The sequence below is a fragment of the Arachis hypogaea genome, chromosome 1 (assembly GCF_003086295.3).
Source record: "Arachis hypogaea cultivar Tifrunner chromosome 1, arahy.Tifrunner.gnm2.J5K5, whole genome shotgun sequence".
Lineage (NCBI taxonomy): Eukaryota > Viridiplantae > Streptophyta > Magnoliopsida > Fabales > Fabaceae > Arachis > Arachis hypogaea.
The window spans coordinates 41,957,024-41,978,801 of record NC_092036.1 but is presented as its reverse complement, the minus strand read 5'-3'; the positions used below and the strand labels follow the sequence as shown (position 1 = coordinate 41,978,801).

The 21,778-nt window shown below is 41.6% G+C and overlaps 2 non-coding genes across 2 annotated transcripts; one reads left to right on the top strand and one right to left on the bottom strand.

Annotated features, from left to right (window-relative positions):
• Nucleotides 1-1,538: 1,538 nt before the first annotated feature.
• On the top strand, nucleotides 1,539-1,646 carry LOC112716317 (small nucleolar RNA R71). Its single transcript, XR_003160290.1, has one exon. It is a non-coding gene; the product is annotated as a small nucleolar RNA R71 (small nucleolar RNA).
• A 15,460-nt stretch (nucleotides 1,647-17,106) lies between these two features.
• LOC112716312 (small nucleolar RNA R71) lies at nucleotides 17,107-17,214 on the bottom strand. Its single transcript, XR_003160288.1, has one exon. It is a non-coding gene; the product is annotated as a small nucleolar RNA R71 (small nucleolar RNA).
• Nucleotides 17,215-21,778: the final 4,564 nt, after the last annotated feature.

The window sequence follows — 21,778 nt, the reverse complement described above, 5'->3', positions numbered from 1 at the left end:
AGAAGCTCTTCATGCTTCCTCTCCATGGTGACAGAGGGATATCCTTGAGCCTCAAACACAAAGGATTCTTCATTCATTTGAATGATCAATTCTCCTCTATCAACATCAATCACAGCCCTTGCTGTGGCTAGGAAGGGTCTGCCAAGGATGATGGATTCATCCATGCACTTCCCAGTCTCTAGGACTATGAAATCAGCAGGGATGTAATGGTCTTCAACTTTTACCAGAACATCCTCTACAAGTCCATAGGCTTGTTTTCTTGAATTGTCTGCCATCTCTAGTGAGATTTTTGCAGCTTGCACCTCAAAGATCCCTAACTTCTCCATTACAGAGAGAGGCATGAGGTTTACACTTGACCCTAAGTCACACAAGGCCTTCTTGAAGGTCATGGTGCCTATGGTACAAGGTATTGAAAACTTCCCAGGATCCTGTCTCTTTTGAGGTAATTTCTGCCTAGACAAGTTATCCAGTTCCTTGGTGAGCAAAGGGGGTTCATCCTCCCAAGTCTCATTTCCAAATAACTTTTCATTTAGCTGCATGATTGCTCCAAGGTATTCAGCAACTTGCTCTTCAGTGACATACTCATCCTCTTCAGAGGAAGAATACTCATCAGAGCTCATGAATGGCAGAAGTAAGTCCAAGGGAATCTCTATGGTCTCATTTTGAGACTCAGATTCCCATGGTTCCTCATTGGGGAACTCATTGGAGGCCAGTGGACGTCCATTGAGGTCTTCCTCAGTGGCGTTCACTGCCTCTTCCTCTTCTCCAAATTCGGCCATGTTGATGGCCTTGCACTCTCCTTTTGGATTTTCTTCTGTATTGCTTGGAAGAGTACTAGGAGGGAGTTCAGTAATTTTCTTGCTCAGCTGACCTACTTGTGCCTCCAAATTTCTAATGGAGGACCTTATTTCAGTCATGAAACTTTGAGTGGTTTTGATTAGATCAGAGACCATGGTTGCTAAGTCAGAGGTATTCTGCTTAGAACTCTCTGTCTGTTGCTGAGAAGATGATGGGAAAGGCTTGCTATTGCTAAACCTGTTTCTTCCACCATTATTATTGTTGAAACCTTGTTGAGGTCTCTGTTGATCCTTCCATGAGAGATTTGGATGATTTCTCGATGAAGGATTATAGGTGTTTCCATAGGGTTCTCCCATGTAATTCACCTCTTCCATTGAAGGGTTCTCAGGATCATAAGCTTCTTCCTCAGATGAAGCTTCTTTAGTACTGCTTGGTGCATTTTGCATTCCAGACAGACTTTGAGAAATCATATTGACTTGTTGAGTCAATATTTTATTCTGAGCCAATATGGCATTCAGAGTGTCAATCTCAAGAACTCCTTTCTTCTGACTAGTCCCATTGTTCACAGGATTTCTTTCAGAAGTGTACATGAATTGGTTATTTGCAACCATTTCAATCAGCTCTTGAGCTTCTGTAGGCGTCTTCTTCAGATGAAGAGATCCTCCAGCAGAGCTATCCAAAGACATCTTGGACAGTTCAGAGAGACCATCATAGAAAATACCTATGATGCTCTATTCAGAAAGCATATCAGAAGGACACTTTCTGATTAATTGTTTGTATCTTTCCCAAGCTTCATAGAGGGATTCTCCTTCCTTCTGTCTGAAGGTTTGGACTTCCACTCTAAGCTTACTCAATTTTTGAGGTGGAAAGAACTTTGCCAAGAAGGCATTGACTAGCTTTTCCCAAGAGTTCAGGCTTTCTTTAGGTTGTGAGTCCAACCATGTCCTAGCTCTGTCTCTTACAGCAAAAGGGAATAGCATAAGTCTGTAGACCTTAGGGTCAACCCCATTAGTCTTGACAGTGTCACAGATTTGCAAGAATTCAGCTAAGAACTGATGAGGATCTTCCAATGGAAGTCCATGGAACTTGCAATTCTGTTGCATTAGAGAAACTAATTGAGGCTTAAGCTCAACGTTGTTTGCTCCAATGGCAGGGATAGAGATGCTTCTCCCATAGAAATCAGGAGTAGGTGCAGTAAAGTCACCCAGCACCTTCCTTGCATTGTTGGCATTGTTGTTGTTTTCGGCTGCCATAGGTTCTTCTTCTTAGAAGATTTCTGTTAGGTCCTCTACAGAGAGTTGTGCCTTGGCTTCTCTTAGCTTTCGCTTCAAGGTCCTTTCAGGTTCAGGATCAACCTCAACAAGAATGCTTTTGTCTTTGCTCCTGCTCATAAGAAAGAGAAGGGAACAAGAAAATGTGGAATCCTCTATGTCACAGTATAGAGATTCCTTTAGGTGTCAGAGGAAAAGAAAAATAGAAGACAGAAGTAGAAAATTCGAATTTATCAAAGAAGATGGAGTTCGAATTTTGCATTAAGGAATAGTGTTAGTTCATAAATAGAAGGATGTGAGAAGAAGGGAAGTAATTTTCGAAAATTAAGTAGAAGATTTTGAAAACATTTTTGAAAAACTTTGATTGATAATTTTCGAAAACAAAAGTGGGAAAGAAATCAAGTGATTTTTGAAAAAGAATTTGAAATTAGAAATCAAAATGATTTGATTGAAAACTATTTTTAAAAAGAAGTGGTTAAGAAGATATGATTAGTTTAAAAAGATGTGATTGAGAAGATATGATTTGGAAACGTTTTAAAAAGATTTGATTTTGAAAATATTTTGAAAACTAAAAAAAATTGATTTGAAAACAAAATCTTCCCTCCTGTGCCATCCTGGCGTTAAACGCCCAGAATGGTGCACATTCTGGCGTTTAATGCCCAAAACTATACCCTTTTGGGCGTTAAACGCCCAACCAGGTACCCTGGCTGGCGTTTAAACGCCAGTCTGTCCTTCTTCACTGGGCGTTTTGAACGCCCAGCTTTTTCTGTGTAATTCCTCTGCTGTATGTTCTGAATCTTCAATTCTCTGTATTATTGACTTGAGAAGACACAAATTAAAAATATTTTTGGATTTTTGATAATAAGAAAAAATCAAAATGCAACAAGAATCAAATAACAATGCATGCAAGACACCAAACTTAACAGTTTGTATACTACTGACACTAATGAGAATGCATATGAGACACACAAAACACTCAAGTCAAGAGAATTTAAAGATTAGAGTAAGAAATCATCAAGAACATCTTGAAGATCACTAAGACACATGAATGAATGCATGCAATTGACACCAAACTTAACATGAGACACTAGACTCAAACAAGAAATATTTTTGGATTTTATGACTTTGTAAATTTTTTTGTGCTTTTTTCGAAAATTAAGTGGAAAAAGATATCAAAATTCTTAATGAGAATTCCAGGAATCATGCAATGTTTAGTCTAAGACTCCGGTCCAGGAATTAGACATGGCTTCACAGCCAGCCAAGCTTTCAAGGAAAGCTTCGGTCCAAAACACTAGACATGGCCAATGGCCAGCCAAGCCTTAGCAGATCACTGCTCCAAAAGCAAGATTGATAGAAATCAACAAGCTCTTGTGATGATAAGTTGAAACCTCGGTCCAATGGAATTAGACATGGCTTCACAGCCAGCCAGAGTTCAACAAATCATCATGAAACTCTAGAATTCATTCTTAAGAACTCTGAAGAAAAAAAATACCTAATCTAAGCAACAAGATGAACCATCAGTTGTCCATACTCGAACAATCCCCGGCAACGGCGCCAAAAACTTGGTGCACGAAATTGTGATCACTACAATTTCGCACAACTAACCAGCAAGTGTACTGGGTCGTCCAAGTAATAAACCTTACGCGAGTAAGGGTCGATCCCACAGAGATTGTTGGTATGAAGCAAGCTATAGTCACCTTGTAAATCTTAGTCAGGAAAACTCAAATGGGTATGGTGATATGCGAATAAAACATAAAGATAAAGATAGAGATACTTATGCAATTCATTGGTAGGAATTTCAGATAAGCGTATGAAGATGCCTTCCCTTCCGTCTCTCTGCTTTCCTACTGTCTTCATCCAATCCTTCTTACTCCTTTCCATGGCAAGCTTAAGCAAGGGTTTCACCGTTGTCAGTGGCTACCTCCCATCCACTCAGTGGAAATGTTCAACGCACCCTGTCACGGCACGGCTATCCATCTGTCGGTTCTCGATCAGGCTAGAATAGAATCCAGTGATTCTTTTGCGTCTGTCACTAACGCCCCGCCCTCAGGAGTTTGAAGCACGTCACAGTCATTCAATCATTGAATCCTACTCAGAATACCACAGACAAGGTTAGACCTTCCAGATTCTCTTGAATGCCGCCATCAGTTCTAGCCTATACCACGAAGATTCCGGTTAAAGAATCCAAGAGATATTCACCCAATCTAAGGTAGAACGGAGGTGGTTGTCAGGCACACGTTCATAGGTGAGAATGATGATGAGTGTCACGGATCATCACATTCATCAAGTTGAAGAACAAGTGATATCTTGGAACAAGAACAAGCGGAATTGAATAGAAGAACAATAGTAATTGCATTAATACTCGAGGTACAGCAGAGCTCCACACCTTAATCTATGGTGTGTAGAAACTCCACCATTGAAAATACATAAGAACAAGGTCTAGGCATGGCCGTGAGGCCAGCCTCCCAATGATAAAAAGATCTAAAGATCAAAAGATTCCAAAGATCAGAAGATTCTTAATACAATAGTAAAAGGTCCTACTTATAGAGAACTAGTAGCCTAGGGTGTACAGAGATGAGTAAATGACATAAAAATCCACTTCCGGGCCCACTTGGTGTGTGCTTGGGCTGAGCAATGAAGCATTTTCGTGTAGAGACTCCTCTTGGAGTTAAACGCCAGCTTTTATGCCAGTTTGGGCGTTTAACTCCCATTTTGGTGCCAGTTCCGGCGTTTAACGCTGGGATTTCTGAGGGTAACTTTGAACGCCGGTTTGGGCCATCAAATCTTGGGCAAAGTATGGACTATCATATATTGCTGGAAAGCCTAGGAAGTCTACTTTCCAACGCCGTTGAGAGCGCACCAATTGGTCTTGGGTAGCTCCAGAAAATCCGCTTCAAGTGCAGGGAGGTCAGAATCCAACAGCATCTGCAGTCCTTTTCAGTCTCTGAATCAGATTTTTGCTCAGGTCCCTCAATTTCAGCCAGAAAATACCTGAAATCAAAGAAAAACACACAAACTCATAGTAAAGTCCAGAAAAGTGATTTTTAACTAAAAACTAATAAAAATATACTAAAAACTAACTAGATCATACTAAAAACATACTAAAAACAATGCCAAAAAGCGTACAAATTATCCGCTCATCAGGGAACCTCGCCATCTTGACACTAAGAGGTTTTTAGGGGACCCTTCCCTAGTCCGAACTGTGTTGGGTGTTGGCCGACTTATTTTGCTCTATTTTTACTTTGCTTCTTTCTCTTTCCAGTTTGTAACCTACTTCTATGGTTGATTTTGTTTTTCAGAGATGGCCAAGAATAATGACTCCATGAAAGCCTTTAAAAAGGCGAGGAAGGCTACCGCGGCCCAAAACATCTCAGCCAGAGTGACTGGGGAAGGGTCTTCTCATGTGTCTCAAAAACCACCTGTGCTGAGCTCTCCTGGACCGAGGAGGATGATTCCTACCCCTCGGGTTCATGTGCTCGATCCTCCCCAGGCTTCTGCTGCTACCTCTTCTCCTACAGCCATTCTTCCTTCAAAAAGACCTCGGACTGTTGAGCTCTTTAATCTAGATGCTCCTGATTTTGATATTGTTGGGTTTGTCGACCAGCAGATTGCTCCTTATGGTGTTATTCCTACTGACATGTCTCTCTTCTTCGTCATTTGGATTTTATTACTCGGAGCAGTGTCAAGAAGGCTTATTTGGGAGCAGTTTTATATCGAACCACCCAAGATTTTCCTATCCATGCAACAAAGGCTTTTATGGAGGAGGCCAAGTCGGAGTTTGACCGGATCAAGGGTTTGAAGAAGGAGCTCGAGGTGAAAGTGGCCAAGCTGGAAAAGGAGTTAGAGGGTGAAAAGACTAGAGCTATTGCTTTGGCAGCCTCTGCAAAGTTGGCTGAGGATACGGCGTTGAAGCATAAGGAGAGCTATGTCACCACTTATAGGGAGATGATGTGTCTCAGAGAGAGTTTGGAGTCTGTTCGAGCTGATTATGCCAAACTTCAAGGTCATCTTATAGGCAGTGTCAATGCTGCTTATGAGAATTTGAAGGAGCAGGTTCGAGTTCTTGCGCCCGAGATTGACCTTACTCTTTTCAGCTTGGACAACATTTTAAAAGACGGTAAAATTGTCCTGGATGACCCTGATGATGGTGACGATATCGAGCCTCCTCCCGTGCCTGCTGCCAAAGTCTCTGTTGCCCTTGCTTTCTTAGCCCCGACAGCTGAAGTTGGTCAGCCTGAGTCTGATCCTAACGTCCAGATCCTGAACCGGGATTATGGGATGGTAGATGCTATACCCCTTCAGACTCGTCCTCCTTTACCCCATGATGCAGCTACTGGGAAGTCTTTGGATTCTCTATGATTATTTTTGGTACATTTGTGTATGGCCCGACCTGTGGGCTTTGAACTCTTTTTTGTAATTCGGCTTCTGGATACTTTGGTCGCTTTTCTGTTAGCAACTTTATTTTGGAAAAAACAAAGTAGTTTTCAGGCTCTTGGGGTTGACTTCAGGTGCCCTCTTGGGTCTTTATTTATTATAGCAGTTTGGTTCCTGCCTGTTGATTGCTCGCCTTAGTATTTAGGCTTTTTCGAGGCATTGAAATACTGTTTTCCGACCTCTTTTGATTGCCTTTATACTTTCATACTTGTAGCTTTAATTCTTTTGGGTCATGGCCTTCTGGGTCCGACTTGAAGTCCCTTATAGCGCATGCCTTCTGTTTAGCTGACTCCATCGCCTCAGTCTGCTCCTTCTTAAGTTATTTTGGTAATCCATTTTGTTTGGATCTTTGTTGGATCTCTCTTATGGATTACCTTGTAGAACTTTTTGTAGGTTTGTTGGGGGCCGACTTCATCATGTCGGTCTCTTCTAAGTTATTTCTAGTAATCCACTTTGGATCTTTGTCAGATCTCTTTTATGGATTACTATTATAACTCTAGCTTGTGGGAGGCCGACTTCATCATGTCGGTCCCTTTGAAGTTATTTCTAGTAATCCATTTTGGATCATTGTCAGATCTCTTTTATGGATTATTTTTACAACTTTAGCTTGTGGGAGGCCGACTTCATCATGTCGGTCCCTTCGAAGTTATTTCTAGTAATCCTCTTTTTTAGGGCTGGCCAGTCCTCTTTCCAGGGATTTACTTTTTATATATGGTCGACTGGTCCGACTTCTTTATGTCGGTCCATCTTCTAAGTTATTTTTTAGCAACCCATTTTTATTAAGACATCGTCAGGTCCTTTCCTATGGGTCACTTTCAATAACTTCTTGCATTTAATCTGTTTTGTCGCTTTTCATCTTTGCCGATTTTGTAGAAATTGGGTTTGATCCTCGCTTGGTCGACCTTTGATGAGTTCAGTTTTCAACTTTGTTGGTCTTTATCGTGATCGGGTAGTGAATTGAGTTTTCACTTTTGCCGATCTGTAGCTTTATAATCGGGCGATGAAATTTTGCGTTTCAGATTAATGAGTCTTGATAAAGGATTTGTAGAACATCTGAAAAAACTTTATTCAAAAAGAAAATATGCAAATATATACATGTGGGAGTTTCACCCCTCTAAGTTAGGTATTTCATGGATCTTGGCTTGGTGCCTCGTTAAAAAACCTTTTTAAGGAAAAAGAGTGCACCTCATCCTAAGATTCTTTATTACCTCCTAACTGTAGTACCTCCTTAAGTTGCAGACGTGCCATGACTTTGGGAGATCTCGCCCTTCGAGTTCGGATAGCTTGTAGTAGCCTCTTCCGAGTACTTCTATGACTCGGTAGGGTCCCTTCCAGTTTGCTGCCAGCTTTCCTTCTCCAGGTCGAGTTGTTCCGATGTCATTTTGGATTATGACGAGGTCATTGTCAGCAAAACCTCATGGCACAACCTTTTGATTATATCTTGAAGCCATTCGACATTTTAATGCCTCTTCTCTGATCCGAGCTCTTTCTCAGATTTCTAGATGTAGGTCGAGTTCTTCCCTTTAAAGTTGGGAGTTGGCCTCTTTACTGTAGTGGATCACTCTGGGTGATCCTTCTTTGACCTCCACTGGGATCATTGCCTCCATTCCGTAAGCTAATCGAAAAGGTGATTCCTTTATGGTGGAGTGTGGAGTTGTCCGATATGCCCATAGGAATTACGGGAGCTCTTCAGCCCAGGCTCCCTTTGCATCATTAATCTCCATTTTAACCCGGCTAATATGACTTTGTTAGCAGCTTCTGCTTGTCCGTTGGCTTGGGGGTGTTCAACAGATGTGAATTGGTGTTTTATATTCACATCGGCCACCAATTTTCTGAAGCATGCATCTGTAAATTGAGTGCCATTGTCTGTGGTAATGGAGTATGGAACCCCAAACCTTGTGACAATGTTTCTATATAGGAATGTTTGACTTCTTTGAGCAGTGGCGTTAGCTAGGGGTTTCGCCTCAATCCATTTTGTGAAATAGTCTACCCCTACGATGAGGAATTTGACTTGTCTGGATCCTTGAGGGAAAGGACCGAGAAGGTCGAGTCCCCATTTTGCGAATGGCTAGGGTGAGGTTACGCTGATAAGCCCTTCTTGTGGGGTGATGTGAAAGTTGGCATGTTTCCGATATGGTGGACATGTCTTTACGAATTCTGTTGCTTCTTTTTGTAGAGTCGGCCAATAGAATCTGGCCTGAAGTACTTTTTTGGTAAGAGCCTGTGCTCCGAGATGGTTGCCACAGATGCCACTGTGTACTTCTTCTAAAACTTCCTTTGTGTTGGAAGTCGGCACACATTTTAACAGTGGCGTTGAAATCCCTCTCTTGTATAGAGTATTATTTATGATGGTGTAGTATTGTGCCTCCCGTTTTAACCTCTTTGCCTCATTCTTATCTGTAGGGAGTGTTTCTGTTTTGAGGTAGTTAATTATGGGAGTCATCCATTCTTGATCCAGACCTGTTATGGCTAGGACCTTTTCTTCTTCCGAGATTAACGGGTTCTGCAACATTTCCTGGATGAGGCTTCTATTTTTGCCCCCTGGTTTGGTGCTGGCTAGTTTGAGAGTGCATCAACTCAAGCATTCTGTTCCTGAGGTATATGGCGGACCTCATATTCCCCGAGTTGTCCGAGCTGTTCCCTGGTTTTGTCCAAGTACTTTTTCATGGTGGGATCCTTGGCATGGTAGTTCCCTATTATTTGTGAGGTGATTACTAGTGAGTTGCTAAATATGATAAGCTTTTGAGCTCCAACCTCTTTAGCCAGCTTCAAACCAGCTAGTAGTGCCTCACATTCAGCCTGGTTGGTTGAAGCAGGTGTTTCGAGGGTTACCTGAAACTGTAGGTCGATCTTGGATGAGATCTTCGGTACTTGGTCAGAGCTGTTGTATCTGACCTGTTGACGGTGGCTGGAGCCGCTGTGTCCGACTTGTTGGACACGGTAGTGGTGCTGATCCTTCATTCCCGGAAGGTGGGGGTACCTACAAGGGACTCCGATGCTTAAGTTAGCAAGGGTATTAAGCAGGTATTTAGTAGAATTAGAGTATGAGTTATACCTAGGTGCTCCAGTGTATTTATAATGGCATGGAGTGACCTTCTTTAGATAAGATAAGTTAGTTATCTTATCTTATCTTTATCTTATCTTTAATTGAGGTAATCTTATCTTCAAGGGAACCGCCCTTCTCTCTGTAGGCTTGGGCTGCCTTAGGATTTGGGGCGTGTTCCTCCGTTTGGGCCCTCTATTGAGCCTTCCTGTGATTTGGCCGACCTCTTTGAGAAGAGGTCGGGTCCTTCTGACCTTAAAGAGGTCGGTCGCTTTGTCTGTAGAACATCCCGGGTTGTTGAGCCCAACCTAGGGTATGAATAGTGCCCCTGCTCGAGCTCGGTCTTTATTTGGAGGTAGAGTCTTAGTTTTTAGGACTTCGAACCTTCAGGTGAAGCCGAACTCGAGCATTTTGTCGATTTTGCCCTTGTAGGTGTTCCTTTTTTGAATGCAGAACGTTTCGCTTCCTTTTGAAAACGCGCGCTTTGAATTAACGTCCTGGCGTTGGGAACGTGCGAGGGTTTTTAATGCCCCATTAATTGGTTTTTGATGCTCCGTTTTCTCTGGGTCTCTTTGTTTTTGAACTTCATATCTAAAAAACGGTTTCTTTTCTTCGTAACCTTCTTTCTCTCTTTTCTTGTTTTGTGATTTTTTCATTTCTGCGACGTTTGCTTGGCGATCATTTGGTGTTTGTTTTTGGAGTGCGATCATCTTCTTCAGCGCTTCCTCTTTTCTTCAGGTTGGTTCTTTTCCCTGCTTCTTTATTTGCTTTGGAATGTGATTCTTCAAAAAGTTTTGATTTTGCCTGTATCTATGTTGGAAAGCCTGAATCTTTTCGTATTGCCATGCTTGACTGCCGCTGTGATGTACATGTTCTGGTCCTCTTTTTGCCCTTCCGTTTTAGTGTCTCTAGGGTTTTGCATGTTGCCGCTACTTGAAAAAGGTTGTTCCTTTAGTGGTTTTAGGTTCTGTTGGTAGTTTCTCTTTTGGTGAAGACGATATTTTCTTTGATAATTTATGCTTTGGTTGTTGTTTTTGGTTTGAAAGGGGAACGTTGTTGTTGGGGTGTGAATCTTGTAAATCTCCTTGGGCTCTTGTATTGTGGCTTGCCCCCAAATGATGCCCTAGGATTTTCAACGTAAGTCCTGAGGACTCCTTTTGTTGCTTGTAATGTACTGGGTTGTGTGGTCGAGTTATTTTGCTGCTGTCCGAGATGTGTTTTAGTAATCCGATATTCTTTTCTTTATTGTAGGACTAGTTGGTCTTATGGCTTCTCGCAAGAATATTGTTGAGACGTCTTCCTGAGTCCCTGAGGGCATGGCCAATTGGGTAGATTCCATGGTTCTTCTATGTCTTTCAGTGGTGGATTCTGACTTCTGTAGAGAGCTGCGAAAACACCATTGGGTCTGTGGTAGTGGTGCCCAGGAAGGGAATTACGAGCTGGTAGCGCCTGATTCCAATGAGAGAGTTTGTTTTCCTACTTCTGTTCAGGGGGAGCGTCCCTACTTTTATGCTTATGAATACTTATTTAGTCTGTTGGACATTACTTTTCCTTTTTCCGCTTTTGAGACCAACCTTTTGTGGTCTTGTAACATTGCTCCATCCCAGCTTCATCCCAATTCGTGGGGTTTTATAAAAAATTTTCAGCTGCTGTGTCAAGAGTTAGGCATCAAGCCTTCTCTAACTCTTTTCCTCTATTTGTTTGTTTCGGCCAAGCCTGGGGCCTCTTCAAAAAAGAAAGCTTCTTGGGTTTCCTTTAGATCTGCCCAAGGGCACAAGGTCTTTGCCATGTATGATGAGTCCTTTAAGGATTTTAAAAACTATTTCTTTAAAGTACGAGCTGTCGAGGGGGTTAGCCCCTTTTTTCTTGATGAAAATGATGAACCTGCTTTTCCTCTTGAGTGGCAAAAGAATGTCATAGTGTCTCGGTATACTTGGGAGATGTTGGACGGGGTCGAACAGGCCTTTGTGAGTGTATTGGAGGATATATGGGGGGAGCCTCCGCATCTGGATACTAAGATATTTCTAGGGACCCCTCTTTCGTCCGAAAAGTGTTGGGTATTGACTGACGTGCTATTTTATTCTATTTTATCCCTGTGATCCATGACTTTTATTTGCTGATTCTGTTTTTTCTATTTTCATAAATGTCAAAAAATAACGACTCCATGAAGGCTTTCAAAAAAGCGAGGAAGGTAGCCGTTGCACAAAACATCTCGGTCAAGGTGGCAGGGGAGGGATCTTCTCAAACCACCATGAAATTGCCTGTACCAGGTTCCCCTGGGCAAAGGAGGGTGATCCCTACTCCTCGGGTTCGCCTGGTAGATCCTCCACAAACTTCTAATGCTGCTTCTGATGCTCCTTCCTCAAAAAAGCAGAAAACAAATGAGCCCTTTAACCTGGATGCCCCGGATTTTGATGCTGTCGAGTTTGTCGACCAGCAAGTTGCCCCTTATGGTGCGCTTTCTATGGATGATGTGTCCCTTCTTCAGCATTTAGACTACATCACCAGAAACAGTGTGAAGGTGGCACATATGGGTGCGGCTATTTTCCGAACTATTCAGAGTATCCCGATTCATGCTACGAAGTCATTCATGGAAGAGGCTAAATCAGAGTATAATCGGATCAAGGGTCTGATGGAGGAATTGGAGGTGAAGTTGGCGAAGGTAGAAAAGGAACTGGAGGGTGAGAAGGCTAGCTCTATCGCCTTGGCGGCTTCCTTGAAGTTGGCTGAGGATATGGCATTGAAGCACAAGGATAGCTATGTCTCAGCTTATAGGGAGTTGGTGCATCTCCGAGATGACTTGGAAACTTCTCGGGTTAATTATGCCGAGCTCTAGGGTCACCTTGTGGGCAGCGTGACTGCCGCCTTTGAGAACCTGATGGAGTAGTTCCGGATTGTTGCCCCTGATGCCGATTTGACTCTCGTTAGTCTTGATAACATAGTAAAGGATGGCAAGATTTTCCCGGATGATCCCGATGATGACATTGAACCTCCTCTTGCGCCTTCTCTTAAAGGTTCTGCTATGCCGGTTTCTTCAGCCCCCTCGACCGTAGTTGAGCCAGATCCTGATTGTCAGATCTTGAATCGAGGTGACGGGACAGTGGATGCGGTGCCTCTCCAGACTCGTCTTCCTTCACCTCATGTTGATGCCACTAGTGGAGGACCTCCGAATTCTCTTTAATTATCTTTGGTATATTTTGGTATAGCCCGGCCTGTGGGCTTTTGAACTTTTTATTTTGTAAAGCCTGCTTCTGACTTTGGGTACTTCTCCAGTTGCTTTCGCTTTAGCAACTTTATTTTCGTTAAACAAAGTAGTCACTAGACTTGATGGTTTCTTGAGTTTGTTACTGCGACTTGTGTTTGGATTGGACCTTTATTTGCTTTATGTTTGTAGCCCAACTTCTTGTTAAGTCTGAATCCACCTTGTGTGTTGGTCTTCTTTCTTTGTCCCGAAGTTATCTTCTATAATCCATTTCAGTTGGACCTTTTCTAAGGTCTCTTATTAGGATTTGCTTTTTGGGGTTTTTGGGTGGCCATCATGTCGAGCTTTTATGAGTCCTTTCTGTAATTCTCCTACCTGGTCCTTGTTCAATTCTCTTTTCAGAGATTACTTGATAACTCTTTGTCTTTTGTGCCGACTTCGTCATGTCGGGTTCTTCTGAGTTATTTTTTGTAGCTTTATTTTTTCAGACCGACTTTGTCACGTCAAGCCCTTGTCGAGTTACTTGATAATCCTCTTTTTTGGACCTTATTTTAGGTCTCTTTCAGGGATCGTTGATGAGCGGATAATTTGTACGCTTTTTGGCATTGTTTTTAGTATGTTTTTGGTATGATATAGTTAGTTTTTAGTATATTTTTATTAGTTTTTAGTTAAAATTCACTTTTCTGGACTTTACTAGGAGTTTGTGTGTTTTTCTGTGATTTCAGGTATTTTCTGGCTGAAATTGAGGGACCTGAGCAAAAATCTGATTCAGAGACTAAAAAGGACTGCAGATGCTGTTGGATTCTGACCTCCCTGCACTCGAAGTGGATTTTCTGGAGCTACAGAAGCCCAATTGGCGCGCTCTCAACGGGCTTTCCAGCAATATATGATAGTCCATACTTTGCCCAAGATTTGATGGCCCAAACCGGCGTTCAAAGTCACCCTCAGAAATTCCAGCGTTAAACGCTGGAACTGGCACCCAAATGGGAGTTAAACGCCCAAACTGGCACTAAAGCTAGCGTTTAACTCCAAGAAGAGTCTCTACACGAAAATGCTTCATTGCTCAGCCCAAGCACACACCAAGTGGGCCCGGAAGTGGATTTTTATGTCATTTACTCATCTCTGTACACCCTAGGCTACAAGTTTTCTATAAGTAGGACCTTTTACTATTGTATTTTCATCTTTTGATCACTCTAGATCTCTAGATCATCTTTGGACACCTAGTTCTTAGATCATTGGGAGGCTGGCCTCACGGCCATGCCTAGACCTTATACTTAGGTATTTTCAACGGTGGAGTTTCTACACACCATAGATTAAGGTGTGGAGCTCTGCTGTACCTCGAGTATTAATGCAATTACTATTGTTCTTCCATTCAATTCCGCTTGTTCTTGTTCTAAGATATCACTTGTTCTTCAACTTGATGAATGTGATGATCCGTGACACTCATCATCATTCTCACCTATGAACGTGTGACTGACAACCACCTCCGTTCTACCTTCGATTGGGTGAATATCTCGTAGATTCCTGATTGCACGATGCATGGTTGATCGCCTGACAACCGAGTGCTCGCCTGACAACCGAGCCAACCATTCCGTGAGATCAGAGTCTTCGTGGTATAGGCTAGAACTGATGGCGGCATTCAAGAGAATCCGGAAGGTCTAACCTTGTCTGTGGTATTCTGAGTAGGATTCAATGATTGAATGACTGTGACGTGCTTCAAACTCCTAGCAGGCGGGGCGTTAGTGACAGACGCAAAAGAATCGCTGGATTCTATTCCGGCCTGACCGAGAACCGACAAATGATTAGCCATGCTGTGACAGAGCATAGGAACATTTTCACTGAGAGGATGGGAGGTAGCCACTGACAACGGTGAAACCCTACATAAGCTTGCCATGGAAAGGAGTAAGAAGGATTGGATGAAGACAGTAGGAAAGCAGAGAGACGGAAGGGAAGGCATCTTCATACGCTTGTCTGAAGTTCCTACCAATGAATTACATAAGTATCTCTATCTCTATCTTTATGTTTTTATGCGTTCATCACCATATCCATTTGAGTTTGCCTGACTAAGATTTACAAGATGACCATAGCTTGCTTCATACTAACAATCTCCGTGGGATCGACCCTTACTCGCGTAAGGTTTATTACTTGGACGACCCAGTGCACTTGCCGGTTAGTTGTGCGAAGTTGTGTAATGCCATGGTATTGAACACCAAGTTTTTGGGGTTCATGACCGGGGATTATGAGAGTTGTGAAAAGTATTGTTCACAATTTCGCGCACCAAGTTTTTGGCGCCGTTGCCGTGGATTGTTCAGTTTGGACAACTGACGGTTCATCTTGTTGCTTAGATTAGGTATTTTTTTTCAGAGTTCTTAAGAATGAATTCTAGTGTTTCAAGGTGATGTTCTTATCATCACCAAAGCTGATTGATCTTCATCAATTTAGCTCTTGAATGCAATGTTCTGCTGAAGCTTGGCTGACCATGTCTAATTCCTTTAGACTGAAGCTTTAGACTAACATTGCATGATTCCTGGAATTCTCATTAAGAATTTTGATACCTTTATTTTCTTTTTCCACTTAATTTTCGAAAATCCAAAAAAAAAAATTTACAAAATCATAAAATCCAAAAACATTTCTTGTTTGAGTCTAGTGTTTCATTTTAAGTTTGGTGTCAATTGCATGTTTCTGTTCTTCTTGCATTCATTCATATGTCTTAAGTAATTTTCAAGTTGTTCTTGATGATTTCCTTGTTTTGATCTTTGAATTCTCTTGACTTGAGTGTTTTGTGTGTCTCATATGCAGTCTCATTAGTGTCAGCAGTATACAAACTGCTAAGTTTGGTGTCTTGCATGCATTGTTATTTGATTTTAGTTGCATTTTGATTATTAAAAAAAATCCAAAAATATTTTTAATTTGTGTCTTCTCAAGTCAATAATACAGAGAATTGAAGATTCAGAACATACAGCAGAGGAATTGCACAGAAAAGCTGGGCGTTCAAAACGCCCAGTGAAGAAGGACAGACTGGCGTTTAAACGCCAGCCAGGGTACCTGGTTGGGCGTTTAACGCCCAAAAGGGTAGCATTTTGGGCGTTAAACGCCAGAATGTGGACCATTCTGGGCGTTTAACGCCAGGATGGCACAAGGGGGAAGATTTTGTTTTCACTTCAAATTTTTTTTCAAGTTTTCAAAATCTTTTTAAAATCAAATCTTTTTCAAATCAATTTTTCAATCAAATCTTTTTCAAAATCAATTTCTTTCCTTTTTCAAAGATACTTGCTAACAATTAATGATTTGATTGAACATTTCAAGTATGTTGCCTTTTCTGTTGAGAAAGGTTTAATGTTTGAATCATATCTTTTCTTGTTAGGCAAGTCATTAATTTTTAAAATCAAATCTTTTTAAAATTGTTTTCAAATCATATCTTCTCAATCACATTTTTTTTTAAAACTAATCAAATCTTCTTAACCACATATTTTTCAAAATAGTTTTCAATCAAATCTTTTTGATTTCTAATTTCAAAATCTTTTTCAAAAATCACTTTATTTCTTTCCCACTTTCATTTTCGAAAATTAAGTAATGTTTTTTCAAAAATGTTTTCAAAATCTTTTACTTAATTTTCGAAAATTACTTCCCTTCTTCTCACATCTTTCTATTTATGGACTAACATTATCCCTTAATGCAAAATTCGAACTCCATCTTCTTTGATAAGTTCAAATTTTCTACTTCTGTCTTCTACTTTTCTTTTCCTCTGACACTTCAAGGAATCTCTATACTGTGACATAGAGGATTCCACCTTTTCTTGTTCTCTTCTCTTTCTTATGAGTAGGAGCAAAGACAAAAGCATTCTTGTTGAGGCAGACCCTGAACCTGAAAGGACCTTGAAGAGAAAGCTAAGAGAAGCCAAAGCACAACTCTCTTTAGAGCACCTGACCGAATTCTTCAAAGAAGAAGAACCTATGGCAGCCGAAAACAACAACAATGCCAACAATGCAAGGAAGGTGCTGGGTGACTTTACTGCACCTACTCCCGATTTCTATGGGAGAAGCATCTCTATCCCTGCCATTGGAGCAAACAACTTTGAGCTTAAGCCTCAATTAGTTTCTCTAATGCAATAGAATTGCAAGTTCCATGGACTTCCATTGGAAGATCCTCATCAGTTTTTGGCTGAATTCTTGCAAATCTGTGACACTGTCAAGACTAATGGGGTTGACCCTGAGGTCTACAGACTTATGCTATTCCCTTTTGCTGTAAGAGACAGAGCTAGGACATGGTTGGACTCACAACCTAAAGAAAGCCTGGACTCTTGGGAAAAGCTAGTCAATGCCTTCTTGGCAAAGTTCTTTCCACCTCAAAAATTGAGTAAGCTTAGAGTGGAAGTCCAAACCTTCAGACAGAAGGAAGGAGAATCCCTCTATGAAGCTTGGGAAAGATACAAACAATTAATCAGAAAGTGTCCTTCTGATATGCTTTCTGAATGGAGCATCATAGGTATTTTCTATGATGGTCTCTCTGAACTGTCCAAGATGTCTTTGGATAGCTCTGCAGGAGGATCTCTTCATCTGAAGAAGACGCCTACTGAAGCTCAAGAACTGATTGAAATGGTTGCAAATAACCAATTCATGTACACTTCTGAAAGAAATCCTGTGAACAATGGGACTAGTCAGAAGAAAGGAGTTCTTGAGATTGACACTCTGAATGCCATATTGGCTCAGAATAAAATATTGACTCAACAAGTCAATATGATTTCTCAAAGTCTGTCTGGAATGTAAAATGCACCAAGCAGTACTAAGGAGGCTTCATCTGAGGAAGAAGCCTATGATCCTGAGAACCCTTCAATGGAAGAGGTGAACTACATGGGAGAACCCTATGGAAACACCTATAATCCTTCATGGAGAAATCATCCAAATTTCTCATGGAAGGATCAACAGAGACCTCAACAAGGTTTCAACAACAATAATGGTGGAAGAAACAGGTTTAGCAATAGCAAACCTTTTCCATCATCTTCTCAGCAACAGACAGAGAGTTCTAAGCAGAATAACTCTGACTTAGCAACCATGGTCTCTGATCTGATCAAAACCACTCAAAGTTTCATGACTGAAACAAGGTCCTCCATTAGAAATTTGGAGGGACAAGTGGGTCAGCTGAGCAAGAAAATTACTGAACTCCCTCCTAGTACTCTTCCAAGCAATACAGAAGAAAATCCAAAAGGAGAGTGCAAGGCCATCAACATGGCCGAATTTTGGGAGCAAGAAGAGGCAGTGAACGCCACTGAGGAAGGCCTCACTGGGCGTCCACTGGCCTCCAATGAGTTCCCCAATGAGGAACCATGGGAATCTGAGGCTCAAACTGAGACCATAAAGATTCCATTGGACTTACTTCTGCCGTTCATGAGCTCTGATGAGTATTCTTCCTCTGAAGAGGATGAGTATGTCACTGAGGAGCAAGTTGCTAAATACCTTGGAGCAATCATGAAGTCGAATGACAAGTTATTTGGAAATGAGACTTGGGAGGATGAACCCCCTTTGCTCACCAAAGAACTGGATGACTTGTCTAGGTAGAAACTGCCCCAAAAGAGGCAGGATCCTGGGAAGTTTTCAATACCTTGTACCATAGGCACCGTGACCTTCAAGAAGGCCCTGTGTGACTTAGGGTCAAGTGTAAACCTCATGCCTCTCTCTGTAATGGAGAAGTTAGGGATCTCTGAGGTGTATGCTGCAAAAATCTCACTAGAGATGGCAGACAACTCAAGAAAACAAGCCCATGGACTTGTAGAGGATGTGCTGGTTAAAGTTGAAAACCATTACATCCCTACTGATTTCATAGTCCTAGAAACTGGGAAGTGCATGGATGAATCCATCATCCTTGGCAGACCCTTCCTAGCCACAGCAAAGGCTGTGATTGATGTTGATAGAGGAGAGTTGATCATTCAAGTGAATGAAGAATCTTTGGTGTTTAAGGCCCAAGGATATCCCTCTGTCATCATGGAGAGGAAGCATGAAGAGCTTCCCTCAAAACAGAGCCAAACAGAGCCCCCACAGTCAAACTCTAAGTTTGGTGTTGGGAGGCCACAACCAAACTCTATGTTTGGTGTTGAACCCCCACATTCAAACTCTAAGTTTGGTGTTGGGAGGTTCCAACATGGCTCTGAGTATCTGTGAGGCTCCATGAGAGTCCTCTGTCAAGCTACTGACATTAAAGAAGCGCTTGTTGGGAGGCAACCCAATGTTTTATGATTAACTATTTTTCTTTTGTTATTTTAACTTTTTTGTAGGTTGATGATCATGAGAAGTCACAAAATTAATGAAAAAAGCAAAAACAGAATGAAAAACAGGAAGAAAAACAGCACACCCTGGAGGACGCACCCACTGGCGTTTAAACGCCAGTGAGGTTAGCTGTTGGGCGTTTAACGCCCAGTCTGGCACCATTCTGGGCGTTTAACGCCAGAAAGGGGCACCAGACTGGCGTTAAACGCCAGAAATGGGCAAGAAGCTGGCCTTAAACGCCAGAACTGGGCACCAGCCCGGCGTTTAACGCCAGAATTGGCACAAAACGAGATTTTGCTTGCCATTTGGTGCAGGGATGACTTTTCCTTGACACCTCAGGATCTGTGGACCCCACAGGATCCCCACCTACCCTACCACACTCTCTCTCTTCTTCACCCATTCACCAATCACCTCAATACCTCTTCCCCAAAAACCCTTCACCTATCAAATCCCATCTTTCTCTTCACCACTCACATCCATCCTTCATAAAACCCCACCTACCTCACCATTCAAATTCAAACCACTTTCCCACCCAAACCCACCCTCAAATAGCCGAACCCTCACCACCCCCCACTCCTATATAAACCCCTCTTCACTCCTCCATTTTCACACAACCTAAACACCGCTTCTCCCCCCTTTGGCCGAACACAAAGCCATTCCCTTCTTCCTCATTTCTACTTCTTCTACTCTCTTCTTTCTTCTTTTGCTCGAGGACGAGCAAACATTTTAAGTTTGGTATGGTAAAAGCATTGCTTTTTATTTTTCCATAACCATTTATGGCATCCAAGGCCGGAGAAACCTCTAGAAAGAGGAAAGGGAAGGCAAAGGCTTCCACCTCCGAGTCATGGGAGATGGAAAGATTCATCTCAAGGGTGCATCAAGACCACTTCTATGAAGTTATGGCCTTGAAGAAGGTGATCCCCGAGATCCCTTTCAAACTCAAAAAGGGTCAACTTTGATCAAAGGTTGGACCAAGTCCTCATAAACATTTGTGAAGAGGGCGCTCAATGGAAGAGAAACTCAAGAGGGAAGCCGGTTCAACTGAGAAGGCATGACCTCAAGCCCATCACTAAGAAAAGGATGGAGCAAGCATGAGGAAATTCCTCCTCATAAAATCCCTGAGATGCCTCAAGGGATGCACTTTCCTCCACAAAACTATTGGGAGCAACTAAACACCTCCCTAGGAGAATTGAGTTCCAACATGGGACAACTAAGGGTGGAGCACCAAGAACACTCCATCATCCTCCATGAAATTAGAGAAGATCAAAGAATCATGAGAGAGGAGCAACAAAGACAAGGAAGAGACATTGAGGAGCTCAAGCACTCCATAGGATCTTCAAGAGGAAGAAAGAGCCGCCATCACTAAGGTAGACCCGTTCCTTAATTTCCTTGTTCTTTATTTTTCTGTTTTTTTCGAAAATTAATGCTTATGTTTGTCCATGTTTGTGTCTTATGATCATTAGTGTCTTAGTGTCTATGCCTTAAAGTTATGAATGTCCTATGAATCCATCACCTTTCTTAAATAAAAAAAAAATTTGTGCTTAATTGAAAAAGAAAAGAATTGCATGAATTTTGAATTTTATAACAGTTTGATTATTTTGATGTGGTGGCAATACTCTTGTTTTCTGAATGTATGCTTAAACAGTGCATATGTCTTTTGAATTTGTGGTTCATGAATGTTGGCTCTTGAAAGAATGATGAAAAAGGAAACATGTTACTGAGGATCTGAAAAATCATAAAAATGATTCTTGAAGCAAGAAAAAGCATTTCTATTCAAAAAAAAAAATTTTGAAAAAAAAAAAGAGAGAAAAAGAAAAAGAGAAATAAAGTTGTGATCCAAGGCAATAAGAGTGTGCTTAAGAACCCTGGACACCTCTAGTTGGGGACTCTAGCAAAGCTGAGTCACAATCTGAAAAGGTTCACCCAATTATGTGTCTGTGGCATGTATGTATCCGGTGGTAATACTGGAAGACAGAGTGCTTTGGGCCACAGCCAAGACACAATAAAGTAGCTATGTTCAAGAATCATCATACTCAACTAGGAGAATCAATAACACTATCTGGATTCTAAGTTCCTAAAGAAGCCAACCATTCTGAATTTCAAAGGATAGAGTGAGATGCCAAAACTATTCAGAGGCAAAAAGCTAAAAGCCCCGCTCATCTAATTAATACTGATCTTCATAGATGTTTTTGGAATTCATTGCATATTCTCTTCTTTTTATCTTATTCGATTTTCAGTTGCTTGAGGACAAGCAACAATTTAAGTTTGGTGTTGTGATGAGCGGATAATTTGTACGCTTTTTGGCATTGTTTTTAGTATGTTTTTGGTATGATATAGTTAGTTTTTAGTATATTTTTATTAGTTTTTAGTTAAAATTCACTTTTCTGGACTTTACTAGGAGTTTGTGTGTTTTTCTGTGATTTCAGGTATTTTCTGGCTGAAATTGAGGGACCTGAGCAAAAATCTGATTCAGAGACTAAAAAGGACTGCAGATGCTGTTGGATTCTGACCTCCCTGCACTCGACGTGGATTTTCTGGAGCTACAGAATCCCAATTGGCGCGCTCTCAACGGCGTTGGAAAGTAGACATCCTGGGCTTTCCAGCAATATATGATAGTTTATACTTTGCCCAAGATTTGATGGCCCAAACCGGCGTTCAAAGTCACCCTCAGAAATTCCAGCGTTAAACGCTGGAACTAGCACCCAAATGGGAGTTAAACGCCCAAACTGGCACTAAAGCTGGCGTTTAACTCCAAGAAGAGTCTCTAAAC